The following is a 9,484-nucleotide window of genomic DNA, read 5'->3' on the forward strand; positions in this document are numbered from 1 at the left end:
TTTTTTGAGTCAGGGTTTCTCTGTATAGCCCTGGCTGTCCTGGAACTCACTTTGTAGACCAGGCTGGCCTCGAACTCAGAAATCTGCCTGCCTCTACCTCCTGAGTGCTGGGATTAAAGGCGTGCACCACCACACCCGGCTACTCTACTTTCAGTAATGGTAATGAGTAAGGAGTTTCAGAGCCTTGGCTCAAATCTGCCTCTGTACCTGCAAGCTGTGTGACTCTGGACAAAGCGCACAACCTCTCTGTGCATCCCCTCTCTCATCTGTGGAAAATAGTTCTGTAGGTCTTATGCCCTAGGGTTGTTATAAGGTACAATCGAGGCACACAGTTAGTGCCTAATAAATGTTTCTTCTCATTAGCACCAGCTCAGACACCCTAGAAGTCCATGATGTCACAGGTCCCAAACTGGCCACTCAGAGGCCTATGATATTTGTTCCCCTAGAGTAGGGACCCCAGAAACACGCAGGGGCTAGAACTGCACGTGCCACCCAGCCTGGGCTCGTTAAACATCTGCCAAATGAATAAATGACCTTGTGGCGTTTAAAATGCTTTAACTACTTGGTAGCACTCGCAATCGGGAAGTTTTATTATCTTTTTTTAAAAGTTAGGTTTTGGTTTTGTTTTTTTAATCCTCTGGAAGAATGTAAGGGTCCCAACAGCCTCAGAGGTGCTCTGCCATCTGCTTAGCAACAGAGGCAGACGGCAGCAGTAACGCTACTTTTCAGCAAGGTGAGCTCATAGAGCTGCCCTACACCTGTCCAGCATCCTAGATCCTGTGTGTCCCCCGAAGACTGCCCCCTTAGGCCAGTGCTGAGCATACGAGAAGCCACAGGCAGGGAGAGTTGCCATTTACCTGGTCCTGCGCATCGGCATGAAATGGCTTCTCAAGAACCCCGAGACCTACTCCAGCCCCAAGTCCAGGAGAAAAAGGGAGAAAGGGCCCTATGTTCTGCTAAGTGCCCCCCAAGACACCTCAGCACTCCAGCCATGACATAACAGACCTCTGCCTGAGAGAATAGGTTCCCCCCTTACCCCCAATGCTCCATGCTCAGCTTCCAAGCCACCCACCCAGTTCCCTGCTTGAAGAACTCAGCTTGCTCTCTACTGCTGTGACGAACACCATGATCAAAAGCAACTTGGGAAGGAGAGGTGTATTCCATCTTACAGCTTGTAGTCCATCCCAAAGGTAAGTCAGGGCGGGAACTAAGAACCAGAGACCACGGAGGAGTACCACGGAGGAGTGCCACGGAGGAGTGCTGCTTTCTTGGCTTGCTTAAGAGTCACAGGGACAGGATGCCACTAGAAAGCCAGCACTCAAGTTCCCATACTGAGATGTGCTGTCAGTGCCATTCACAGATGTCCCATGACAAGAGATTATCACAAGGTTGACATGGTGATTATATGTTGAACCGGTAACATCCAGGGTTGTGTAGTCATAAAATTCACTAGCAAAACTGCCAGGGTTTCGTTTCTTTTCTTTTCTTTTCTTTTCTTTTCTTTTCTTTTCTTTTCTTTTCTTTTCTTTTCTTTTTTCTTTTCTTTTCTTTTCTTTTCCTCTCTCTCTCTCTCTCTCTCTCTCTCTCTCTCTCTCTCTCTTTCTTTTTTCCTCTTTCTTTCTTTTTTCCTTCCTTTTTTGGAAGCTGAAGATGTTCTTGAACTTGGAATCTTCCTGCCTTCCTCTCCCCAGTACTGAGAGTGCAGGTGTGGGCCACCATGCCTGGCTGATATGACTCTGAGGGTAGAACCCCACACCCTATCCACTGAGGCACATCCCTACCTCCTCTTTTTAATTTCGTCATCAGAGTGGTTAGTGGACAGTGCTACCTGAGTGTGTCCTGGGCTATTTTTCTGTCAGGCAAGGATTCTGTGGGTGTTCAGTTAGAGGCCTCTTAAGTGATACCCAGCTGGTACGTGCTTGGAATGAGGTGGAGCTATTGTGGATACCTCCCAACCATGGGAATGGAGGACAACAGAACCCCAGAGGACAGTCTGGAAGCTCCCACCTGCCTTCAAGGTACAGCTTCCCCACCCCTCAACTGCATCCATCGCTAAGACACAGCCCAGAGCCCACAGCAGGGCAAAGGGGTCTCAGAGTCTTGCACTGCTGAGTCTCAGAACTCTCCTGGCCACTGTAAAGAGGGGAGGCACCAACTTCCCAGAGTCAGGGCATCCTGGGGGTGCCAGATGAAGACCTAGGCAAGCCTGGGGCTGGATGAATACCAACTCTCTCTCTGCAGGCAAAGAACAGATAATCTAAAAGACACCATTAGACTTGGGCTGAGGCCAGGGAAGGACAGGGCCTTCTAATGGGTGATACAGGTAGAGCCAGGTGGGGTCCCCGCTGTCCCCTTTATTTCCTCTCTCCGCTCCCCTCCCCTGCCTTCCTCTACCCTCTTCTCTCTCTATCTTTCATTAGCTCCCAAATCACAGTGTTCTTTGAGAAACAGACAATCAAGGTGGTGTGTGTGCAGGTCCTTGTCACAAATGGCATCTCAGTTCCTCTCCAAATGGATGACGGCCTTTAAGGAGGGAGGAAGTAGGGCTAACCGCCAGCCCCAGCAGTCAGGGAGTGGGAGGGGTAGCAGCAGAACAGGGGTACTGAGATAGCCCCAGGCTCCCAAAATGCTGTGGGAGAAGCTGGGGGGCGGCTGTGATGAATGACCCACTAGGGTAAGAGAAGCAGGCTTGGCCCTCAGTTGGTCACTGGCCAAGGCCAGCTTCATGTAAATGCCTCGTTTAATCTGACCGCTTGACCCTAGGCCTCAGTCTCCCATCTCTAAAATGGCAGGACAGGCAGGCACCCATGATGCCTCTGCTCTTCAGTCCAGGCCACAAAAAGTGGTCGGGAGGTCGCAGGCATGGTGGGGAACTGAGAGCTGCAGGTTCAGTCCCATTTAATAGGGAGCTGCAGAGCCAGGGTGAAGTTGCAGGGTTTGGGATTTTCAGAAGGGGACAGAGCAGGCTGGGAGGGGCGGGAGGGACCCTGTATGCATTAGACGTCTGTCTGGGTAGACCACAGACCACTCTTTCAGCCACCAGCACTCTTTCAGATAGGCTTAACTCCAAGCAGAGATTCTGCCCTGAAAGAACTGTTCAGTGAAGCAGGGCAGGGCAGGGCAGGAGCACTGTAACTCCAGCAGTAAAAAAAGGTGGAGACTGGAGGAGTAGATGCTCAAGGCCAGCCTGGGCTACATAGTTTCAGAGCAGCCTGTCTGGGGACTGGGGTCAGGGACAACTCTCAGTTTCTACCCATTCTCTTCAGCTATACACACAGACACAATGTTACCAGACCTAATCAGATGGCCAAAGGTCTAGACCTTATTGTGAAACTGCAGGATCTAACTTTAGGAGTGTAAGTCCAAGTGAAAACCACACACAGAGGTGCACATGTATTCATACACATGAATATACACACAGGTACATGTGTACACACACACACACACACACACACACACACACACACAGATCCTCAGAGTGAACCCCTCAGGTCATCAAGCTGTAGAAGTCAAGGGGCCAGCTCACCTCTATGACAGTATCTTGACCCAAGGTCAAGTCACATCAAAGAGGCTTAAAAAACCTGATTTCCCCATGTACATCAGAGGCCAGGCTTCTCATAGTTTGCACCTTGTTGATTCTCACAGCAAATCTACAAGAAGCTGGAGATTATTCCCATTCTACAGATGGGAAAGCCAAGGCCTGAGTAAACTGAACGCCATCCCAGGTCCTTCAGAACCCAGGGGCACAATGCTGTTTCTGCTTAGTCCCTAAAACTCATGCAGGCTGTACGTTATTATCATCGCCATCCCAGCCCACACTTGAGCAGGGTTCCAAATACACACAAATGTGAATGCCAGTCTCGAGCTGAGTAGTACCACCCAAGGCCATGTGCCTCTTACCAAATGAGCAAGAGAAAGCCCAGGAGCAAAGACCTGAGTCCCATCCGTAAGGGAGCCAATGAGGAGGAGCCACAGTGCCCATCCCACTCCACGCGGCTGAGCCTGATCAGATTCCATGGTGAAAGCCTAGAAGCCGGCTTCCAGTGGCTACTTCTTAAATATGCCAGTTTCTCACTGACACTGGGGACGGGGGGATGGGGAGAGGTGGGGTGGGGATGGGGCAGAAGTATGCATTTTCCGACCTGTGGGACTCCATAAAGTTGCTGCCATAGCAAATCCAAATGAAGATGGTCCATAAATATTCTCACGTTTTCTGAATTGTCTTTTTTGTGCATACGCGCACACACACACACACACACACACACACACACACACACACACACACAATTCAGCACTGCTGCAGACTTTCTGACCAAGTTCTAGAAATTTCCAGTTCCTAAGGTTCGCCTGGGGTCATGATGCTCCCTGGTAAGCCGTTATTCTGACTCATTATATAGTTGCCTCTTGTCTGGCGGTTCTTTTCTCCTTTTCTTTTGAGACAAAGTATCCTGTAGCCCTGCTGACCTCCAACTCCTACATAGTGGAGGATAACCTTGAACTCCTGATTCTCCTGCCTTTACCTCCTGAGGGCTGGGCTTACAGGTGGGCACCACCACGCTGGGGATCAAACCGAGAGTCTCCTGCTCTCTTGGCAAGCGCTCTGCCGACTGGGCTACATCCTCAGCTAGCTGCTCTTTTATTTTTTTTATTTTTATTTTTTTATGGTCCCTGTGCTCTTCAGACCCCACCTCTCCCTATTGTCTCCTATTTGTCTTTGCTTTCTTTGGCTTTTAAGTGTATTTTTAAATTTTTTTTTTACATTTATTTAGTGTGCGTGTGTGTTCACACTTGGGCACGCAGGCAGCAACTTTCATGTGTGTGTGTGTGTGGGGTCTCTCCTTCCACCTTGTGGGTTCCAGAACACTTGGCAGCAATCACCTTTATCCTCTGAGCCATCCTGCCAGCCCCCTGGCTTTGTTTGTTAGAAACAGGAACTTTCTCTGCATGCAGCCCACTCTGGCCTCAAACTTGAAATCTTCCTGCCTCGGCCTCCCAAGAACTGGGCTTGCAGCCATTTGTAACACCAAGCCCAATCCCCCCATGCTACTCTGCATCCTAGACCTTTAAAGCGTGCAAGCTGGTCATCTCAGCATGAAAAGCGTGCGCCCAGATCCAGCAGATGGGGAGCACTAGCCACCCATCCCCAAAAGAGCTACTACCATGAACAGCCAAACCCAGCTGTGGGCCCAACAAACGCTAAAGGTGAGAGAAGACTGAAGGGCATTAGTGAAGCTAGTGCATGGTGGATGCAAACCATACTGCTGGCTGTTCAGCACCTGAGCAGTATCCATGGGAGGCACGGGGTGGGGGATGGGGGGCATACGGGGTGGGGCACAGAGGAAAGACAAGGTATGGGATGTCACAGAGCCAGGTGTCAGAGTCATGCAGACCAATGGGAAAGATGGTAAGAGAAGAGGGAGGGATGAAGTGACAGAGGACAGAGAGGTGGGGGATGGAGGACAGAAAGAGAGGGGGAAGAGAGAGAAGGAGGAGGAGGCCTGGAGAGGCAGCCCACCCCCCACCCCCTCACAGCTCTACACCAAGCCAGGAAGGCTTCCGGAATAGGAGGCACCTGCAGTGTCAGAATCACCCATGTGACCTGCGGAAGCACGGCCTCATCCACTGGGGAGCCAAATGCTCCTATCCTGAATTGTCCCATCCCCTGGGGTCCACCTTGACCTTGCTCAGCTACTAAAGGACAAATAGGACTGACCTAGCACCAAGAGGAACCCAGATTGCAAGAGGTTTTCTCAAAAAAAAAAAAAAAAAAAAAAGTGCTTCAAAGTCCCTATAACTGAATAAGAAATAAACCAGTTCAAAGGCAGCTGAGTTCATTTATAAAACTGCCTTTATACAGGAGAACATGGGATCTCTTCAACCCGACAGCCCAAGAACGCCGTGAGACCATTACGCTAGACTCGCTGGAATCAGCTGGATTTGAGATGGATGAGGAATCACCAGCATCAGCACCAGCAGGAATCATCCTGCCCTATAAGGCCTATGACTCTGCCAGTTGGTGACACACACACCCCGGAGCCACCCTACCCAATGGCAGAGCTGAACTCATCCTGGCAAAGACCTGTGACACCATTGCCCTGGCCAGGCCTTTGACCTCAGCTGCAGCCACTTTGAAGGCACAGGCTCGAAAGCACATGCTGCCATGTTCATCCCCAGCCTCCCACCTTGGTGCAAGGGACCTCCCCTAGGGCAGTAGAAGTGGGAGATCAAAGACTGCTGGAGACAGAGCCTCAGTTGCATCCTTCCCTCCCTATGCGTTCCACAGCGGGCGGGCGCTTAAGCAGCCCCTTCTCTGTGGCCACTCACTGGGAAGCATCACCAGTGGGCCAGTTGAGATCAGAGATAGTCGCTCAGATTCTTCTGCCTAAGGACAGCGCCCACCCATCCCAGAATCTTGGAGGTGGAGCCTTTGCATCCAGTTTCCAGAAACCTGCCCACCTCCTCCTGGCCGCAGCAAACATAGAGCAATATATTACACTGCACAGAAAGACAGACCGCCCTCTATATCTGTTCAAAGCTGGCCAAACGCAGACACTCTTGTGACATCCAAAGGTACAGCCCCAGGGGCTGCCCAACCCTAACATAGGTATCCAGGGCAGAGCTTCATCCACATTTTATTCCAATGTCCTGGAAGGTTCTGTGTACCACAGCACAAACTTAGCAGCCTGCCAAGCTCTGGAGAATCTAATAGGATACAAGGCCTTGATCTGTTGGAAGTTGGGCTGGGGTGCAGAGGATCTGCATTTCGAACAGGGTCCCCTCCCCCAATACAGGTTCTACACCACAGGCCACCCTTGGATTCCAAGATTCCCCTAGGCCTTCACCTCCTAGGTTTTGAATCTACATACACTTTAGCAAAGTAGCCTTTGTAATAGTGAATTGGATGAAATGAAGCGCATCTGATGGCATGACAGGCAAGGTGGCTTGTAGGGAAGGGGTGCTAACAGAGAGAGAACCCCAACTCTCTGTGGCCATAACCTCCCTGCGGGCCATCTATTGAGCAGCTGTGACAGGCCCAACTGACAGAGCTGGGAAAGGCGGGGACAGACATGACTGTGGGGGTGCGGCCAGGGCCAGGGTACCACCCTCAAATGCTCGCCTCCAGCACCTGGGTAAAAGCTCTGTTCACACCAGTGGCTTAGTAGTGTCTTTGCAGACACTGTGTGCTCTATCTCTCTGTGTTCCAGGCAGGCCTCTTCTATTCCCACGGCCAAGGTGTCCCTTGCCCACCCCTCCTTGGCAGTGACATCTGGTCCTACCACCCCCATAGGTGCTGGCCGCATTGCGCCTACCCCTGCACCAGGAGCCAAGCGTTCGTTTCTCCCAGCAGCTTCTGCCACCGTGGGCTGACTCATCACCACCTCGCACCTGGCCCCAACCGTGTGCCACAAGCCCACCCCCACTCCCAGCGTGATTCTTCTCCGGGCAAGAATCTGGTTCGTGCAGGCCCCGCAAATAATCCTCCTGTCCCTTCAGGTTATTAAAACAAACAAACAAAAAAAAAACAAAAAAACAAAAACAGATTGGGGCAGCAGGCATTTGCTAAGGGGCTGCATGAGGGGGGATAAGGGCCAAGGTCTGTTCTGGATGAGAGGACCAAGTGTGCAGAATGGGCGTGTCCGCTTTCCGGGGCGCGTGGGCGTGTTACTACTCCTGCAAGGCTAATTTCTAACCAAGGTGTGACCACGCCAGAACCAGAGAGGAGGGGAGCGGGAGGCGGCCCCGGGGTCGCAGTGGCCAAGGGCACAGGATCTCCGCTTGCCTCTCCAGAGGCACTGGTTCTCTGTGCTCGCTCGGGGCTAGAATGAATGAATGCCAGGCGGATGCCTCGCCACCACCCTAGTGGTGATCTGCACGAAACCCAGCCTGACCTGCGAGGACAACAGGGGCAGTGTTCCCAGGGCTGATCCTGGAGATGAGTAGACATTACCCAAGGCCAGCCAGCCCCGGGGCACGGAAAGCGAAGCGCGAGAGGCACGCGTCTCCCATCGCTGCTAGGGACGCTTCTACCCAGAGCTACCACTACTGGGAAGGTGGCAGAAGTCCCCTGGGGTCTCCTGTGGGCCTAGGAAGGTGAGCAGGGATGAGAACTACGTGACTTCAGGTTCTTCCAACGCCGCTGCCCACCCCTGCGGTGGAAGTGCCACACCCCACCTCCCCTCTCCCAAAAGGGCCCCTGAGCTCAAAAGGGACAGGATGGTTCCCAACACCTCTCTCAACCTAGCTAGACCCAGACACTCTCGGTTGCGCGAAGAGCGAAGCCCGCGAATGTCGCGGTCCCTAAACGGGGCTCCGGGTGGCGCGCGTCTCGCCAAGGCCAACACGTAGGGAACTGGAGTTCCCAGGAATCAAAGTTGCCGCGCGTCCAGCCGCGGGCTGGAACGGAACGCGGAATAGAGGGGAGACCCGGGCGCTCGCCCCGCGACGATCGCTCCGGGAACAAGTGGCTTTGCCGGCTGAGGTCGAGGCCCCAGGGTTCTAACTTTGGCGGCACGCAGCGGGCGCTAGGCTTAGGAGAAGGAAAGGGGATCGGGGAGAGAAAGGCGGCGAGAGACTCTCGGTACCGTGTGCGCAGGTGGAGCAGCGTTGCACCGCGCCTCGGGATCTGCTCGCCACCGGCTCTACCCCCACGGGCCACCTGCTCCAGTCTTGGCCACCGCCGCTTCTCGCTGCCGGCGCGAAGGTCGCTCTGGGATCCACTCGGGTCGCCCGATCCCGGCTCGCTGCTCGCTGGCTGCAACTTCAGACGCGCAGCGAGATCAGAAAAGGCTTGCCCCACACGGAGCACACGGGGACTCGGGACCAGCGTGCTCCATCCCCGGAGCCCGCTCTTTGCTGCGCAGGTCAGCGCTCCGCTGCTGTGGGACGTGTTCCCGGGCCGTGCATCGTGTCTTGCTCCGAGCCGCAGCCGCCGCTCAAGTCCGCGATCAACTTTCCCTCGCTCCTCCGCCCCGCGCGGCCCCGCGCCAGTCCCCGCCTCCTGACGCGCCGCGCTCCCCTCGCCGCGCCCGAGCTCCGCCCGCCCGCGCCCGCGCGCCTCACCCCGAGCCCCCGACCCCGGACCCCGTCGCCAGCCCGACAGTGACCCTGACCCCAGCAGGGAGCCCACATGGGAAGGTGCCTGCACTAGCTGCGGATGCCATGACATTGGCTGCTATGGCAGCTAGTGGAATCCCTCAAGGGGCAGGAGGGAAACAGCAAAAAACGAGCCTTGGGAGCATGTCCGAGCTGTTCCTGCGTGTTCGCGATCTCGCAAAGGTCCGGGATCCAACCGCAGCCTCCCGCCCGAGCCGAGCCGAGGCCCGAGGCTGCGACGCTCTCGGGAAGCAGGAAGGCGCACCGCCTAGGTGAGGCCGCGCCATCTGTTGGCTTTAAGCGCCCCCTTTCTGCTCCCGGAGTAGCTGAAAGGTTCCTCCGGTCGCTACTGGCCACCGCTGTCAACATTCGCCTTCCTCTGCCTCAAGAC

The 9,484-nt window shown here is 54.1% G+C and overlaps 1 protein-coding gene across 3 annotated transcripts in view; it reads right to left on the bottom strand.

Annotated features, from left to right (window-relative positions):
* Positions 1-8,888, bottom strand: part of Cdh23 (cadherin related 23) — a 386,464-nt gene extending 377,576 nt beyond the window's left edge. For all 3 annotated transcript variants that reach the window (XM_021205124.2, XM_021205122.2, XM_029542204.1), the window contains exon 1: positions 8,583-8,888. The gene's annotated coding sequence lies outside the window, so the exon portion shown is untranslated. The remainder of the gene's footprint in view (positions 1-8,582) is intronic.
* Between the last annotated feature and the right edge of the window lie 596 nt (positions 8,889-9,484).

The sequence above is a fragment of the Mus pahari genome, chromosome 9 (genome assembly GCF_900095145.1).
Source record: "Mus pahari chromosome 9, PAHARI_EIJ_v1.1, whole genome shotgun sequence".
Classification (NCBI taxonomy): domain Eukaryota; kingdom Metazoa; phylum Chordata; class Mammalia; order Rodentia; family Muridae; genus Mus; species Mus pahari.